At 46.7% G+C, this 19,477-nt stretch overlaps 1 pseudogene; it reads right to left on the reverse strand.

Annotated features, from left to right (window-relative positions):
* Positions 1-7,967: 7,967 nt before the first annotated feature.
* On the reverse strand, positions 7,968-11,334 carry LOC123171428 (zinc finger MYM-type protein 1-like; annotated as a pseudogene).
* Positions 11,335-19,477: the final 8,143 nt, after the last annotated feature.

Below are 19,477 nucleotides of genomic sequence, written 5' to 3' on the forward strand. Positions count from 1 at the left end.
GGAGAGAGAGCGCAGTGTTCAGTCTCACCATTGCCAGCGAAAAAGCCTCCTTCACGTGTCACACAACACTGTAGGACAGTGCCTGTCCTATCATGCCGTCGAAGACAAGCTACTAGTCAGTACGCCTCTACATGCATGGCTATTAGATAATTCAAATGGGCTGATAAAGCTGGCAGGTCCTGCAAATGGTATTATTTTAGTCAGGCCTTAGCACGAATCTCAGAGGGATTGTACGAAGGTGATAAGGGGGTGCCGGGAGTCCCGGGAGCTACCACACCTTTTCGATGTCACAAACATAAGCATAGTTTCGATGCACACTATCTCATGTTGCATGTTAAATACAGATTTGTGCACGTTGCCTTTTGCTGGTAGATGGAGATACTAAGATGAAAAAATGGTCACACAAAAATTGCTTTTCAAATGTTAATATTACCAAGACTAATCCATGAATAAAATGTATGCAACTATGCACAGTAAAGATACTTAAAATAGTTACTGGACTAAACTCACTGATATAGAGCTATCAAAACCGGAGCCAAGGCTCAAATCTTGAACAACGATCAAAGCAGACTTCAGCCTTGTGGTTGCCGCATAGGCTCACCACACTGACAACACCAACTCTCTTCCGTCTTCTCAGTTTCTTGACAAAAGGGGAGTGGTGTCTACATAACCTTGTAGACCGAAAGCGTTAACGATCTAGAGATCGTGGTTGGCCTAGTCGTACTCGCGTCGCGATCCAATCCGATCCAAGTACCGCACGTTCGACACCTCCGAGTTTAGCACACGTACGGCTCGGCAGCGTCCTCTCCTTCTTAATCCAGCAAGTGCGGTAGAGGAGGTAGATGAGATCTGAACCAACACGACGGCGTGGTGGTGGTGGTGCCGGCGGAACTCCGGCAGGGCTTTGCCAAGCGCTCACGGAACGTGGAGGAGTAACGGGAGGGAGACGGGGCAAGCACGGAAGGGTTGGCTGCCCCCGTGCCTCCCCACTATATATAGGGGTGAGGGAGGGGCATGGCAGCCCTAGCCCCCCTCCCAAGGTAGGGGGCGGCGGCCAAGGGGGGAGGAGTGCCCTCCAAGCCAAGTGGAGGCCCTCCCCCTTAGGGTTTCCCCTCCCCCATGCACATGGGCCTTGTAGGGGCTGGTGCCCTTGGCCCATTAAGGCCAGGGCGCCCCCTACATGCTAATGTATGGGATGTGGTGGAACCCTCCGAGGACTTTCGGACCCCTCCGGAACCCTCTGGAACCTTCCAGTGCTTCCCGGTAGAATACCGAAAAAACTAGACTTTTTCCCGGAACCCCGACAACAACTTTTCATATATAAATCTTTACCTCCGGACCATTCCGGAGCTCCTCGTGACATCCCGGATCCCATCTAGGACTCCGAGCGACCTTCGGATTTTCCACTATTAATATCTCAATACTACCCTAGTGCTACCGAACGTTAAGCGTGCGACCCTACGTGTTCGGGAACATGCAGACATGACCGAGAAACCTCTCCGATCAATAAACAATAGCAGGACCTATATGCCCATATTGTGAAGGAAATATGCCCTAGAGGCAATAATAAAGTTGTTATTTATGTTTCCTTATATCATGATAAATGTTTATTATTCATGCTAGAATTGTATTAACCGGAAACTTAATACATGTGTGAATACATAGACAAAACAAAGTGTCCCTAGTATGCCTCTACTAGACTAGCTCGTTAATCCAAGATGGTTAAGTTTCCATACCATAGACATGTGTTGTCATTTGATGAACGGGATCACATCATTAGGAGAATGATGTGATGGACAAGACCCATCCGTTAGCTTAGCATAATGATCGTATAGCTTTATTGCTATTGCTTTCTTCATGACTTATACATATTTCTCTGACTATGAGATTATGCAACTCCCGAATACCGGAGGAACACTTTGTGTGCTATCAAATGTCACAACGTAACTGGGTGATTATAAAGATGCTCTACAGGTGTCTCCAATGGTGTTTGTTGAGTTGGCATAGATCAAGATTAGGATTTGTCACTCCGTATATCGGAGAGGTATCTCTGGGCCCTCTCGGTAATGCTCATCACTATAAGCCTTGCAAGCAATGTGACTAATGAGTTAGTTGCGGGATGATGCATTACGGAACGAGTAAATAGACTTGCCGGTAACGAGATTGAACTAGGTATGATGATATCGACGATCGAATCTCGGGCAAGTAACATACCGATGACAAAGGGAACAACGTATGTTGTTACGCGGTTTGACCAATAAAGATCTTCGTAGAATATGTAGGAGCCAATATGAGCATCCAGGTTCTGCTATTGGTTATTGACCGGAGATGTGTCTTGGTCATGTCTACAGAGTTCTCGAACCCTTAGGGTCCGCACGCTTAACGCTCGATGACGATTTGTATTATGAGTTTATGTGATTTGATGACCGAAGGTTGTTCGGAGTCCCGGATGAGATCACGGACGTGACGAGGAGTCTCGGAATGGTTGAGACATAAAGATTCATATATTGGAAGGTTACATTCGGACACCGGAATGGTTCGGGTCGTTTCAGATAAGTTTCGGAGTATCGGGGGTTACCGGAACCCCCTGGGAAGCTATTGGGCCTCATGGGCCTAGTGGTGGAAGAGAGGAGGCAGGCCAAGGTGTGCGTGCGCCCCCTAGACCAAACCGAATTGGACTAGGGCTAGGGGGCCCGGCCCCCTTTCCTTCTCTTCTCCCTCTCCTTCCCTCCTTGTCCTTGTGGAAGTAGGAAGGGGGGGGATCCTACTTGGAGGTAGGACTCCCCCCTTGGGCGCGCCTCCTCCTGGCCGGCCTCCTCCTCCCTCCCTCCTTTATATACGTGGGGAATGGGGCACCCAAAGGCACAACAGACAATCTCTTAGCCGTGTGCGGTGCCCCCCTCCACAGTTTCACACCTCGGTCATATCGTCGTAGTGCTTAGGTGAAGCCCTGCGCCGGTAACTTCATCATCACCATCACCACGCCGTTGTGCTGACGGAACTCTCCCTCGGCCTCAGCTGGATCTAGAGTTCGAGGGACATCACCGAGCTGAACGTGTGCCGATCGCGGAGGTGCCGTGCGTTCGGTACTTGATCGGTTGGATCGCGAAGACGTTCGACTACATCAACCGCGTTACTAAACGATTCCGCTTTCGGTCTACGAGGGTACGTGGACACACTCTCCCCACTCGTTGCTATGCTTCTCCTAGATAGATCTTGCGTGATCGTAGGCAAATTTTTTGAAATACTACGTTCCCCAACAGTGGCATCCGAGCCAGGTCTATGCGTAGATGTTATATGCACGAGTAGAACACAATGAGTTGTGGGCGATAATAGTCATACTGCTTACCAGCATGTCTTACTTTGGTTCGGCGGTATTGTTGGATGAAGCGGCCCGGACCGACATTACATGACCGTGTTCATGAGACTGGTTCTACCGACGTGCTTCGCACACAGGTGGCTAGCGGGTGTCTGTTTCTCCAACTTCAGTTGAATCGAGTTTGACTACGCCCGGTCCTTGTTGAAGGTTAAAACAACACACTTGACGAAAAATCGCTGTGGTTTTGATGCGTAGGTAAGAACGGTTCTTGCTAGAAGCCCGTAGCAGCCACGTAAAACTTGCAACAACAAAGTAGAGGACGTCTAACTTGTTTTTGCAGGGCTTGCTGTGATGTGATATGGCCAAGACGTGATGATATATAAATTATTGTATGAGATGATCATGTTTTGTAATAGTTATCGGCAACTGGCAGGGGCCATATGGTTGTCTCTTTATTGTATGAAATGCAATCGCCATGTAATTGCTTTACTTTATCACTAAGAGGTAGCGATAGTCGTAGAAGCAATAGTTGGCGAGACGACAACGATGCTTCGATGGAGATCAAGGTGTCAAGCCGATGACGATGGTGATCATGACGGTGCTTTGGAGATGGAGATCAAAGGCACAAGATGATGATGGCCATATCATATCACTTATTTGATTGCATGTGATGTTTATCTTTTTATGCATTTTATTTTGCTTAGTACGGCGGTAGCATTATAAGATGATCTCTCACTAAATTTCAAGGTACAAGTGTTCTCCCTGAGTATGCACCGTTGCTACAGTTCGTCGTGCCAGACACCATGTGATGATCGGGTGTGATAAGCTCTACGTTCACATACAACGGGTGCAAGCCAGTTTTGCACACACAGAATACTCGGGTTAAACTTGACGAGCCTAGCATATGCAGATATGGCCTCGGAACACTGAGACCGAAAGGTCGAGCGTGAATCATATAGTAGATATGATCAACATAGTGATGTTCATCATTGGAAACTACTCCATCTCATGTGACGATTGGACATGGTTTAGTTGATATGGATCACGTGATCACTTAGATGATTAGAGGGATGTCTATCTAAGTGGGAGTTCTTAAGTAATATGATTAATTGAACTTTAATTTATCATGAACTTAGTCCTAATAGTATTTGCATATCCATGTTGTAGATCAATAAGCTCGCGTATAGCTTCCCCGTTTATTTTTGATATGTTCCTAGAGAAAAATAAGTTGAAAGATGATAGTAGCAATGATGCAGACTAGGTTCGTGATCTGAGGATTATCCTCATTGCTGCGCAGAAGAATTATGTCCTTGATGCACCGCTAGGTGACGGACCTATTGCAGGAGAAGATGCATACGTTATGAACGTTTGGCAAAGCTCGGTATGATGACTACTTGATAGTTTAGTGCACCATGCTTTTCGGCTTAGAACCGGGACTTAAAAAATGTTTTGAAATGTCATGGAGCATATGAGATGTTCCAGGAGCTTAAAAAAATGAAACTTGCCATCCAAATAGAAAGTGGCTATGCTTCACAATTAAAGTTGCCATTCTCTTATAACTAAAGTTGCCATAAAAAACGTGTGGACGAAATTACTTCATTCCACACATGTGGGCCTTATCATTTGGGTAAATTGGGTAAATTTTTGGCTGCCATATTAATTTGTTCAAAGATGGGTACACTTGGTTATCTAAAAGGGCAGCGCTAGGGCAACTAAGGTAAGGAAGCCTGTGTAAAATAATGTATTTTTCTTATCACCCACTGCATCATTCAGCTTCTATTTCTATAAAAATATGAGGGTGTGGGCACACAAATTTTTCAGAAATATAGTATGTTTAATTAGCTAATAGCTGGGATACATGTGCAACCAAACTCTAAATTGGCATCTCAACCATCCTAAACATGAAAATCAATGAAAATTTGACACTAGGTTTAGATAAAAGTACATAACTTACAAGAACTAGTAGACTACCCGTGCGTTGCCACGGACTCTTGAAATAATTTGCAAGAGTTACATGTTAACTTTTTAAGGTCTCGTCCCGCCAGAGATCCAGACCCCCATCACTGATTCCACCCCGCCTAGGTCGTCGCCTGCCGCTGCGCTGCCCCATCGCGTTCGCCTCCACTTCGGCCGCCCCGACCCCGCCCGCCTCCTCTCCGGCCGCCTCCGCCTCCGGTCCATCCTCCGCCCGGCCCCGCTCCGTCCGCCTCCTCTCCGGCCCTGCTCCGTCCGCCTCCTCTCCGGTCCGTCCGCCGCCCCGCTCCGTCCGCTTCCGCCCCGCGGAGCACGCCGCCGCCCCGCTCCGTCCACCTCCGCCCCGTGCCGCACGTCGCCGCCCCACTCCCCGCTCGGCCGCCGCCCGCTCCCCGAGGCGCTGAAGGGAAAGTCCGGTTTCTTCGGCATGAGGGCGAAGCCCTCCGGGAACTTCGGACTGGAGTTCTCCGATGCCGGGCAGCGTTGGTGGCTCGGCACGTATCCCACCGCCGATGAGGCCGCTCGTGCCTACGACGTGGCGGTGTGGCGTGCCGGACGGCCGAAGACGGACCTAAACTTCCTGGAGGTCGAGTCCCAGGCCGTGGCGGAGTGGCTCGTGCCGCAGGGCATCCGGATGGAGGAGATACCGGCTAAGAAGGCGAAGAAGAAACCGGCGGTTGTTGTCGCTCCCGGCGAGAGCGACGAGGCGGCGATGGCTTGGTTTGCGTGATTTGCAATTTGCTGCAAAGCCATCTCTAATGAAATGCTATTTGCTACATTTTTAAATAGGAAAATTATTTCGATCAGCCAGCCATAACTCAACAGACCAATCTCTAATGAAATGCTATTTGCTACATTTTTTAAATAGAAAAATTATTCCGATCAGCCAGCCATAACTCAACAGACCAACCCGAACCCACATTTTCTAAAGTAAAAAATATATTTCCCTTAATAGATCAAGATGCCAAAGTGTCGTTTGCCCGAATGGGGAAAACATTTGTAGTCTGCACAGTTGTTATATGTAGATGTATTGTCTACCCAACAAAGGCCTTTTTAGGAGAAAGGCAGGAGCTTTGCCCAATTCATTAAGAGAGGAAAATAAAATTACAGAATGGCCCTGTTTATGAGGAAAACAAGGCCGAAAACCACGTGATTTAAAAGGGAAAATTGTGCAAAGCCCCGAAAAAAGAAGAGAAACAAAAAAGAAACAACAATTCCGACATCAGCCAACTCGAAACTATACCACCAACTTGCCCACACCCCAGAGATGAGTGGATGAACTCTTCCGAGATGCCTTCAAGAAGGATAACGACGCCCAAGGGCGCCGCCGTTTCCCTCCTTTTCCCGCTAGGATCAGAAATCCTGTATTTTCCATATCCATACAATCGAGTCATTAGGTTTCTGAAATAGTGTAATGGAAAAAGAAGTGCTTCGAATCATTGCTATTTGACTCGGACCTATTCTGAAAAAGTCGAGGTATTTCGAATTGTTTGTTGACACGGACAAAGTAAGCCGTGGTCATCGACCCCCTTCGAAGACTTAAGATTTCGCCCAGAGTGACCCACAACAGCCGGCAGACCTCAGGAGATGGCCGCCCACACCAACAACCCCCACGGCAACCCTTAAAACCAGCAAGCCATGGTCTAGTGAAGAGGAGGAACTCATCGATGACAACTCCAAAGAGGAGGGAGCTACAACGCCATGGTCGCTGGTATCCTTCAACGCCCATCAAACCAAGACTTTCGCCCTAAGCCCCTCGACCTAACCCAGCCCCGAGGAAGGAACTCAGCCACCGCCGATCGAAAGCAAGCCAAGACCACGCTATACGGGCAGCAGCAAACCATGACCACTAGTTCTGAGAGCCCTTCGATCGATCCGCACGACCAACATGGAGGCGAGTCAACACCAACGCACAACACAACACAACCGAGCCTTAGATACACCACGAAAGCCAAAGCTCACGCAGTAAGCACGGCCCGGACGCAGCCCAACCATGCCCATGTCACAGTATCCAACGGCCAGCCCCATGGCCGGAGCGGACAGATCGGGACCGCCATGATCTGAGCCTTCGAGCCCGCTCCCGGGCAGCTGCCCCAGCAACTGAGTCGCCCACGCCTCCTAGGCCACCCACCTCACCACATCCGCCGACGCAAGAGGCACGACACTGCGCTGGCCGTCACCCTCCGCTTGCCGCCCGCCCCATGAGCTCCCCAACTCATGGAGGACACAACCGCGGAGAAAAGGAACCGTCCCCGCCGCCGCCTGCTCGGCGACGGTGAGGGGAGGAGGAGGGTGGGGGTCGCCGGGCTTAGGGTAGCCCATGGGGAGTGGCGGAGCCAGCAAATTGCCAAAGCCCGGGCACGCCGTAAGCTAAACTTTACTTTTGTCTATCAGACACAATAAGTATCATATATTTGGATAAATGTCATGTGCAATATACACACTAATGTTTTATTGATCATAGAAGTAAATAAAAACAGGAATACAATACCAAATAACTCTCCTAACACTAGTCACACAACCTAACCTTTCGACGCCTCGACGACAATAGTACAATCTCCAACGTTCATCCTTGTGCACACAAGAGAATCTACAAGATATAACACATTAATAATTTATATAATTTTCATTGAAATTAAACACATTAGATAGAATGGAGCGTACCAGTAATATGCTAATTGGACCTGGGCAATTGCCCTTTCCGATACTTCATGGCTTGAAACCGTTTAATAATAGCATCATCATCAAGTCCTTTAAAAATCTCCCGCTCGGTGTAGCAAATCATCAAGTCATTAAACCATGTATCAATCATCTTGCTGCGCAATTTAGATTTGATAATCTTCATTGCCGAGAAAGCTCTTTCGACCGATGCCGTTGAGACTGGCAATAACAAAGCCAACTCTATGATTCTGTACACCAGTGGGAAAACCAAATGTTTCTCAGTTTCAACCATCGTTGTAGCTAAACTTTCAATATCTTTACAAGAAGAAAAGGCCTCATGCCTTCGTACATGAAGAATGTAAGTCTGAAGTTCGTCTCTTATGATTGCACGGTCACCACTAGAGAAATCTCCATGATAAACTTCAGTTAAGCTAGCAAGCTTGTCAACATCAAACTTGGAGAAGGAATTTTTTGGATGAAGGCATGAGAAGGCCACTATTATATTTGAAGATGCTTCATTGAAGCGATGATTCATCTCAGTGCATATCTTGTCAATGGCGACATAGAAGATCTCAACTCGATAGAAATGAAGATTGGTGTAAGTCACACCATCAAGCCTTGAACGACCTCGGACCGGTATTCTTTCATTCATATCGGGCACCGGAATACCTTTGGCGACACAAAAGTGTTGGACTTCATCGAACAAGCTTTCCCAACCACTTTCTCTCATAGAGGCCAGCCGAGCTTTGACATCACCAACTAGTTCAATGGCATTAACAATGTTTATATCTTTTCTCTGCAAGACTTGTGAGAGTTCATTTGTGATAGCAAGCAACTTTATCATAAGATGCAATACGAAAGCAAATTTGAAACTCTCCATTATCTCTATCAAACCCGCCGCTTGAGACGGTCCGCGCCCTTCATCATTGACCTCACGAAGCACATATATGACTGACTTCCACATTTGACTCAAACGAAGCAAAGTTGTATGGTGTGAACCCCATCTAGTATCCCCGGGTCTTGCTAAATTTGTTTCTTGGTTCAAACCTCTTCCACTAAATATCTCACCACTCTCAAGCTGATCTAAGATATTTTGATGACGTTCCTCCCTCAGTGAATCCCTTCTCTTGCAAGATACAGTAGTTGTGCTCACAATTAAGGAGACATACTCAAACAAATCATGAATAGAGGAGCAACAACTAGCAACCGAGACAACCACCAATTGTAAACGATGTGCAAAGCAATGCACATAAAAGGCATAAGGGTTCTCATCAAGAATTTTCTTTTGCAAACCATTAAATTCACCTCTCATATTTGAAGCTCCATCATATCCTTGCCCTCGTAGACTATGAATGGATAACTTATGATGATCAAGAATGTCAACAAGAGCTACCTTTAGTGCCTCTGATGTAGTCTCACTGACATGGTATAGAGAGAGAAATCGTTCCACGGCCTTCCCTTTATCATTGACATACCTACATCAAGATTTTTGTAACAAGGTTAAATAAAAGTAGAAAAAAACTATGAAATAACAATTTAAATGAATAATAAACCACTACTAACCTCAACATCACCGCCATTTGCTCTTTGACAGATATATCACGTGACTCATCGATAAGCACAGAGAATTTCTTATCACCAATTTCTCTCATGATCGCTTTGGTGACCTCTTCTGCGCAACACTTTGCAAGATCTTTTGAATTTCAGCAGCAAGCATCTTGCAGCTTCTACTACCATGGTCAAAAGCATGCCTCACTTTCTCATCTCTAGCTTTATGCCAATCTACCATCTCACGGAAGTTACCCTTGTTCAGTGAAGTTGAACTTTCATCATGGCCACGAAAAGCCAAGCCTTGAGCAATGAGATATCTTGCACAACCCAGAGAAGTGTGCAACCGAATTTTGTAAAGTACTTCAGACTCCTTGGATGACCTAGCAAAGTTACTAGACACGCTTTGCCTTTGATTACGAAAATCATCATAATGCAATCTTGCCTTGTTGTGTGCACTATTTACCCCACCAACATGAGCAGGCAATGCCTGATATGCATGCTTCCAATCCCTGAATCCTTTTTTGGTGAAGACATCATAACCAAAATGTGTACTACTTCCTGGTTGCTTAAAAAGAAAGCAATAGAAACAAAATGCAGCTTGCTCGGACACACTATATTCTAACCACTCATAATTCTTATACCAATTTTAGAAAATGCACGGTTCTTGCTACCAATTTTTTTGCGATCAAATTGACAGTTGGTCGGGTTGGACCCTTCAATATGTATGCTCTTCTCACCTGATCTTGAATATTCGGATGATAATCAGCAATTTGTTGCCTATGAGCGGGATCACACACAATTTCAGCTGGATTAAACTCATCATCGTCCTCGTCCTCAAAATTCACCTCATCATCATCACCATCATCGTCATCATCCAACATTTCCTGCTCAATCCAGTTCTGAACCTCATCTATCACGTCGTCATCATGTTCATGAACATCACTTGGTTGTGGGTCTTGTGGCGGTTCCACTTGTGAATTTCTTCTAGTGTCAACAAAAAATCTGCTCAACTCTAAAATTTTAATGAGCATAATTAGAGTCGGCAAGAAATCCAATGCATAACTTCTCAAATTACAAATATAACTCACCTAGTTGTCGCTTGCCTCTAGCCCTAATTGTTGGCAGTCTGCTACTGGATGCCTCTTGAACAGGTTGAGTGTTCACTGCCGCTGCTCGTGTCGCTAGTGTCGACGGTGAAGACCCAACGTCCGATCGAGTCGGAGTTGAATTCCCACTGGTGGTACCGGACGATTCGCCGCCTTGGCGCCCCCGCTTACGCTTCCGATCTTGACCGTCGCCCACCGGAGCCAGGGCCGAGGCCTGGCCGCGCGTCATCTCTATTCTCTAATCTCTCTTCTAATCTTGTCGTCCGACGTTGATCTGGCTGCCGGCGGCAGTCTCTACCTCACGCCCTCGCCGCCTCGAAGGTGCAGCTGCGCAGCAGATGTTAGGTCGCGACTAGGTCTCGCGTTCGTGCGCACGCAGACGAACAGGCGACTTGTGGATGGATGGATCGATTCAGATTCTTCTTCAGTACGTGGATTGATCGAGCAAACAAGGCCTATTGGCTGTTGTGGCCCATCTGATTGTTTAGCTTATATGAGTAAGGCCCAAACTGCCGAAAACGCCCGGACTGCCCAGTTAGAGAAGTTTATGTATTTTCCATCGTTTTCTCATGTTTTTGGGCGGTTTTTAGGCATGCGATGGCTAGGAAAGATCGCTATAGTTGAGAAAACCGACGGGATCGAGCCCGGGCACGTGCCCAGGGTGCCCGTACGGTAAATCCGCCACTGCCCATGGGGATGGAGTGACATGGGGCTGGTCGGCATTTTGCTGTCTAGCTGTTTTATCATTTCCAACAAAGGCCTTTCATGCAATATAATTGGGCTATTAAGTTCTAGTATCGATCATACTGTGAGAACAACAAAAAAGAGCATATTGTATACAACGCCACAATAATGATATCATAGACATACATAAAAGTACATGTTAGTACCTTGAGCATTTTAATCCCTTCCTCGTACGTTAGCTTCAACGTTTTCTCTAGGTACTATATATAAATTAGAAGAAGTTGAGACAGTAAATTAAGCAAAAGCACACATATAACAACACAAAACAGTAAGGAGTAATGTCTTACCTTCAGAGGTTCAAATGGATACTGCCTATTTATTGTCTCGAGTTCCTTCCGACAATTTTCATTTGGGTGTTTGAATATTGCTACAATTAGCAATCTATGATATCACAAACCTGAAAACAAAAATCAGTACTTGGTCAGCATCGCTTCAATAGACAAACTAAAGAATTATTTCCTCCAAATCTTCCTTGCCTCAAAGTAGTGCTCCTTAATCTCCATTTCTGCATCCAACCCAATAAACTCACACAGATGCCTGTGAGTGTTTGATTTTTCTGATCTAAATACCGGACCAGCCTCAAACACGCGCCCAAAGCCACCACAGATGCTCATTTGCTTGTATGATTGTGGAGACTGCGCTAAACAAGCAGGCTGGTAATTGTACTCCAGCTTGAATGGAGATGCACCAAGTTCACTTGATCCACCAATCAACTTTGGGACTGTGGATCCCAAGTCCGAGAACAAAAACTCGCTGAAAGTCTGCATGTGTATCCAACAATCATGACATGTACTCCCTATGTAAAGAAATATAAGAGCGTTTAGATCACTTCTTTAGTGATCTAAACACTCTTATATTTCTTTGAGGAGGGATTATGGACCAAAAGAAGAAAATAAACATTGCATGCTACAGAAATGGATAATAAAATCTATCTGCATGAGATGCCACATGAATGTCACAAACATAAGCATAGTTTCGATGCACCCTATCTCATGTTGCATGTTAAATACAGGTTTGTGCACGTTGCCTTTTGCTGGTAGATGGAGATACTAAGATGAAAAAATGGTCACACAAAAATTGCTTTTCAAATGTTAATATTACCAAGGACTAATCCATGAATAAAATGTATGCAACTATGCACAGTAAAGATACTTAAAATAGTTACTGGACTAAACTCACTGATATAGAGCTATCAAAACCGGAGCCAAGGCTCAAATCTTGAGCAACGATCAAAGCAGACTTCAGCCTTGTGGTTGCCGCATAGGCTCACCACACTGACAACACCAACTCTCTTCCGTCTTCTCAGTTTCTTGACAAAAATGATACTGCTATTTGCACATTAGGGAGTAAATTATGCTTCAAGCATTCCTCAAACCAAATCGGCAATATGTAGGCTTAAAATATCAGCAGGCAATAGGTAGATGGAGACCGATTTTTCAACACCCGGGTGTCTAGACACCCGGCTATCATGCCGTTCAGGCAATACATGCCTCATTGGGATATGTGTATGGTCGTGCAGCACTGTTTCCATTAGCACGCAAGGTGAACAGTAAAAAGATGTGACACTACAACTTTACCATGGCCTTTCGCTATAAACAATTCTCCACTCACCTGTCACTTCGTGGTGGTCAGTGTGCTTGTCCCTCAAATGAGAGAAGCTGTCGGGAGGAGAGAGAGTCTTTTAAGGCACCGAGTGAGAAGAAAGGTAAGGATAGCCAGCCTTTTTTTGTGAGCCTGTTTGTGAGAGAGCAGAAATGTCAGAAGAGAGAGACTGAGAGACAATGTAGAAGGAAGAAAAAACAATATGAGAGAGCGATGATGAATCTTGCTATCGTTCAAAATATTTTTCTAGGAGAGAGAGCGCAGTGTTCAGTCTCACCATTGCCAGCGAAAAAGCCTCCTTCACGTGTCACACAACACTGTAGGACAGTGCCTGTCCTATCATGCCGTCGAAGACAAGCTACTAGTCCAGTACGCCTCTACATGCATGGCTATTAGATAATTCAAATGGGCTGATAAAGCTGGCAGGTCCTGCAAATGGTATTATTTTAGTCAGGCCTTAGCACGAATCTCAGAGGGATTGTACGAAGGTGATAAGGGGGTGCCGGGAGTCCCGGGAGCTACCACACCTTTTCGATGTCACAAACATAAGCATAGTTTCGATGCACACTATCTCATGTTGCATGTTAAATACAGATTTGTGCACGTTGCCTTTTGCTGGTAGATGGAGATACTAAGATGAAAAAATGGTCACACAAAAATTGCTTTTCAAATGTTAATATTACCAAGACTAATCCATGAATAAAATGTATGCAACTATGCACAGTAAAGATACTTAAAATAGTTACTGGACTAAACTCACTGATATAGAGCTATCAAAAACCGGAGCCAAGGCTCAAATCTTGAACAACGATCAAAGCAGACTTCAGCCTTGTGGTTGCCGCATAGGCTCACCACACTGACAACACCAACTCTCTTCCGTCTTCTCAGTTTCTTGACAAAAGGGGAGTGGTGTCTACATAACCTTGTAGACCGAAAGCGTTAACGATCTAGAGATCGTGGTTGGCCTAGTCGTACTCGCGTCGCGATCCAATCCGATCCAAGTACCGCACGTTCGACACCTCCGAGTTTAGCACACGTACGGCTCGGCAGCGTCCTCTCCTTCTTAATCCAGCAAGTGCGGTAGAGGAGGTAGATGAGATCTGAACCAACACGACGGCGTGGTGGTGGTGGTGCCGGCGGAACTCCGGCAGGGCTTTGCCAAGCGCTCACGGAACGTGGAGGAGTAACGGGAGGGAGACGGGGCAAGCACGGAAGGGTTGGCTGCCCCCGTGCCTCCCCACTATATATAGGGGTGAGGGAGGGGCATGGCAGCCCTAGCCCCCCTCCCAAGGTAGGGGGCGGCGGCCAAGGGGGGAGGAGTGCCCTCCAAGCCAAGTGGAGGCCCTCCCCCTTAGGGTTTCCCCTCCCCCATGCACATGGGCCTTGTAGGGGCTGGTGCCCTTGGCCCATTAAGGCCAGGGCGCCCCCTACATGCTAATGTATGGGACGTGGTGGAACCCTCCGAGGACTTTCGGACCCCTCCGGAACCCTCTGGAACCTTCCAGTGCTTCCCGGTAGAATACCGAAAAAACTAGACTTTTTCCCGGAACCCCGACAACAACTTTTCATATATAAATCTTTACCTCCGGACCATTCCGGAGCTCCTCGTGACATCCCGGATCCCATCTAGGACTCCGAGCGACCTTCGGATTTTCCACTATTAATATCTCAATACTACCCTAGTGCTACCGAACGTTAAGCGTGCGACCCTACGTGTTCGGGAACATGCAGACATGACCGAGAAACCTCTCCGATCAATAAACAATAGCAGGACCTATATGCCCATATTGTGAAGGAAATATGCCCTAGAGGCAATAATAAAGTTGTTATTTATGTTTCCTTATATCATGATAAATGTTTATTATTCATGCTAGAATTGTATTAACCGGAAACTTAATACATGTGTGAATACATAGACAAAACAAAGTGTCCCTAGTATGCCTCTACTAGACTAGCTCGTTAATCCAAGATGGTTAAGTTTCCATACCATAGACATGTGTTGTCATTTGATGAACGGGATCACATCATTAGGAGAATGATGTGATGGACAAGACCCATCCGTTAGCTTAGCATAATGATCGTATAGCTTTATTGCTATTGCTTTCTTCATGACTTATACATATTTCTCTGACTATGAGATTATGCAACTCCCGAATACCGGAGGAACACTTTGTGTGCTATCAAATGTCACAACGTAACTGGGTGATTATAAAGATGCTCTACAGGTGTCTCCAATGGTGTTTGTTGAGTTGGCATAGATCAAGATTAGGATTTGTCACTCCGTATATCGGAGAGGTATCTCTGGGCCCTCTCGGTAATGCTCATCACTATAAGCCTTGCAAGCAATGTGACTAATGAGTTAGTTGCGGGATGATGCATTACGGAACGAGTAAATAGACTTGCCGGTAACGAGATTGAACTAGGTATGATGATATCGACGATCGAATCTCGGGCAAGTAACATACCGATGACAAAGGGAACAACGTATGTTGTTACGCGGTTTGACCAATAAAGATCTTCGTAGAATATGTAGGAGCCAATATGAGCATCCAGGTTCTGCTATTGGTTATTGACCGGAGATGTGTCTTGGTCATGTCTACAGAGTTCTCGAACCCTTAGGGTCCGCACGCTTAACGCTCGATGACGATTTGTATTATGAGTTTATGTGATTTGATGACCGAAGGTTGTTCGGAGTCCCGGATGAGATCACGGACGTGACGAGGAGTCTCGGAATGGTTGAGACATAAAGATTCATATATTGGAAGGTTACATTCGGACACCGGAATGGTTCGGGTCGTTTCAGATAAGTTTCGGAGTATCGGGGGTTACCGGAACCCCCTGGGAAGCTATTGGGCCTCATGGGCCTAGTGGTGGAAGAGAGGAGGCAGGCCAAGGTGTGCGTGCGCCCCCTAGACCAAACCGAATTGGACTAGGGCTAGGGGGCCCGGCCCCCTTTCCTTCTCTTCTCCCTCTCCTTCCCTCCTTGTCCTTGTGGAAGTAGGAAGGGGGGGGATCCTACTTGGAGGTAGGACTCCCCCCTTGGGCGCGCCTCCTCCTGGCCGGCCTCCTCCTCCCTCCCTCCTTTATATACGTGGGGAATGGGGCACCCAAAGGCACAACAGACAATCTCTTAGCCGTGTGCGGTGCCCCCCTCCACAGTTTCACACCTCGGTCATATCGTCGTAGTGCTTAGGTGAAGCCCTGCGCCGGTAACTTCATCATCACCATCACCACGCCGTTGTGCTGACGGAACTCTCCCTCGGCCTCAGCTGGATCTAGAGTTCGAGGGACATCACCGAGCTGAACGTGTGCCGATCGCGGAGGTGCCGTGCGTTCGGTACTTGATCGGTTGGATCGCGAAGACGTTCGACTACATCAACCGCGTTACTAAACGATTCCGCTTTCGGTCTACGAGGGTACGTGGACACACTCTCCCCACTCGTTGCTATGCTTCTCCTAGATAGATCTTGCGTGATCGTAGGCAAATTTTTTGAAATACTACGTTCCCCAACAGTGGCATCCGAGCCAGGTCTATGCGTAGATGTTATATGCACGAGTAGAACACAATGAGTTGTGGGCGATAATAGTCATACTGCTTACCAGCATGTCTTACTTTGGTTCGGCGGTATTGTTGGATGAAGCGGCCCGGACCGACATTACATGACCGTGTTCATGAGACTGGTTCTACCGACGTGCTTCGCACACAGGTGGCTAGCGGGTGTCTGTTTCTCCAACTTCAGTTGAATCGAGTTTGACTACGCCCGGTCCTTGTTGAAGGTTAAAACAACACACTTGACGAAAAATCGCTGTGGTTTTGATGCGTAGGTAAGAACGGTTCTTGCTAGAAGCCCGTAGCAGCCACGTAAAACTTGCAACAACAAAGTAGAGGACGTCTAACTTGTTTTTGCAGGGCTTGCTGTGATGTGATATGGCCAAGACGTGATGATATATAAATTATTGTATGAGATGATCATGTTTTGTAATAGTTATCGGCAACTGGCAGGGGCCATATGGTTGTCTCTTTATTGTATGAAATGCAATCGCCATGTAATTGCTTTACTTTATCACTAAGAGGTAGCGATAGTCGTAGAAGCAATAGTTGGCGAGACGACAACGATGCTTCGATGGAGATCAAGGTGTCAAGCCGATGACGATGGTGATCATGACGGTGCTTTGGAGATGGAGATCAAAGGCACAAGATGATGATGGCCATATCATATCACTTATTTGATTGCATGTGATGTTTATCTTTTTATGCATTTTATTTTGCTTAGTACGGCGGTAGCATTATAAGATGATCTCTCACTAAATTTCAAGGTACAAGTGTTCTCCCTGAGTATGCACCGTTGCTACAGTTCGTCGTGCCAGACACCATGTGATGATCGGGTGTGATAAGCTCTACGTTCACATACAACGGGTGCAAGCCAGTTTTGCACACACAGAATACTCGGGTTAAACTTGACGAGCCTAGCATATGCAGATATGGCCTCGGAACACTGAGACCGAAAGGTCGAGCGTGAATCATATAGTAGATATGATCAACATAGTGATGTTCATCATTGGAAACTACTCCATCTCATGTGACGATTGGACATGGTTTAGTTGATATGGATCACGTGATCACTTAGATGATTAGAGGGATGTCTATCTAAGTGGGAGTTCTTAAGTAATATGATTAATTGAACTTTAATTTATCATGAACTTAGTCCTAATAGTATTTGCATATCCATGTTGTAGATCAATAAGCTCGCGTATAGCTTCCCCGTTTATTTTTGATATGTTCCTAGAGAAAAATAAGTTGAAAGATGATAGTAGCAATGATGCAGACTAGGTTCGTGATCTGAGGATTATCCTCATTGCTGCGCAGAAGAATTATGTCCTTGATGCACCGCTAGGTGACGGACCTATTGCAGGAGAAGATGCATACGTTATGAACGTTTGGCAAAGCTCGGTATGATGACTACTTGATAGTTTAGTGCACCATGCTTTTCGGCTTAGAACCGGGACTTAAAAAATGTTTTGAAATGTCATGGAGCATATGAGATGTTCCAGGAGCTTAAAAAAATGAAACTTGCCATCCAAATAGAAAGTGGCTATGCTTCACAATTAAAGTTGCCATTCTCTTATAACTAAAGTTGCCATAAAAAACGTGTGGACGAAATTACTTCATTCCACACATGTGGGCCTTATCATTTGGGTAAATTGGGTAAATTTTTGGCTGCCATATTAATTTGTTCAAAGATGGGTACACTTGGTTATCTAAAAGGGCAGCGCTAGGGCAACTAAGGTAAGGAAGCCTGTGTAAAATAATGTATTTTTCTTATCACCCACTGCATCATTCAGCTTCTATTTCTATAAAAATATGAGGGTGTGGGCACACAAATTTTTCAGAAATATAGTATGTTTAATTAGCTAATAGCTGGGATACATGTGCAACCAAACTCTAAATTGGCATCTCAACCATCCTAAACATGAAAATCAATGAAAATTTGACACTAGGTTTAGATAAAAGTACATAACTTACAAGAACTAGTAGACTACCCGTGCGTTGCCACGGACTCTTGAAATAATTTGCAAGAGTTACATGTTAACTTTTTAAGGTCTCGTCCCGCCAGAGATCCAGACCCCCATCACTGATTCCACCCCGCCTAGGTCGTCGCCTGCCGCTGCGCTGCCCCATCGCGTTCGCCTCCACTTCGGCCGCCCCGACCCCGCCCGCCTCCTCTCCGGCCGCCTCCGCCTCCGGTCCATCCTCCGCCCGGCCCCGCTCCGTCCGCCTCCTCTCCGGCCCTGCTCCGTCCGCCTCCTCTCCGGTCCGTCCGCCGCCCCGCTCCGTCCGCTTCCGCCCCGCGGAGCACGCCGCCGCCCCGCTCCGTCCACCTCCGCCCCGTGCCGCACGTCGCCGCCCCACTCCCCGCTCGGCCGCCGCCCGCTCCCCGAGGCGCTGAAGGGAAAGTCCGGTTTCTTCGGCATGAGGGCGAAGCCCTCCGGGAACTTCGGACTGGAGTTCTCCGATGCCGGGCAGCGTTGGTGGCTCGGCACGTATCCCACCGCCGATGAGGCCGCTCGTGCCTACGACGTGGCGGTGTGGCGTGCCGGACGGCCGAAGACGGACCTAAACTTCCTGGAGGTCGAGTCCCAGGCCGTGGCGGAGTGGCTCGTGCCGCAGGGCATCCGGATGGAGGAGATACCGGCTAAGAAGGCGAAGAAGAAACCGGCGGTTGTTGTCGCTCCCGGCGAGAGCGACGAGGCGGCGATGGCTTGGTTTGCGTGATTTGCAATTTGCTGCAAAGCCATCTCTAATGAAATGCTATTTGCTACATTTTTAAATAGGAAAATTATTTCGATCAGCCAGCCATAACTCAACAGACCAATCTCTAATGAAATGCTATTTGCTACATTTTTTAAATAGAAAAATTATTCCGATCAGCCAGCCATAACTCAACAGACCAACCCGAACCCACATTTTCTAAAGTAAAAAATATATTTCCCTTAATAGATCAAGATGCCAAAGTGTCGT

This window comes from Triticum aestivum, chromosome 7D (genome assembly GCF_018294505.1).
Source record: "Triticum aestivum cultivar Chinese Spring chromosome 7D, IWGSC CS RefSeq v2.1, whole genome shotgun sequence".
Classification (NCBI taxonomy): Eukaryota; Viridiplantae; Streptophyta; class Magnoliopsida; order Poales; family Poaceae; genus Triticum; species Triticum aestivum.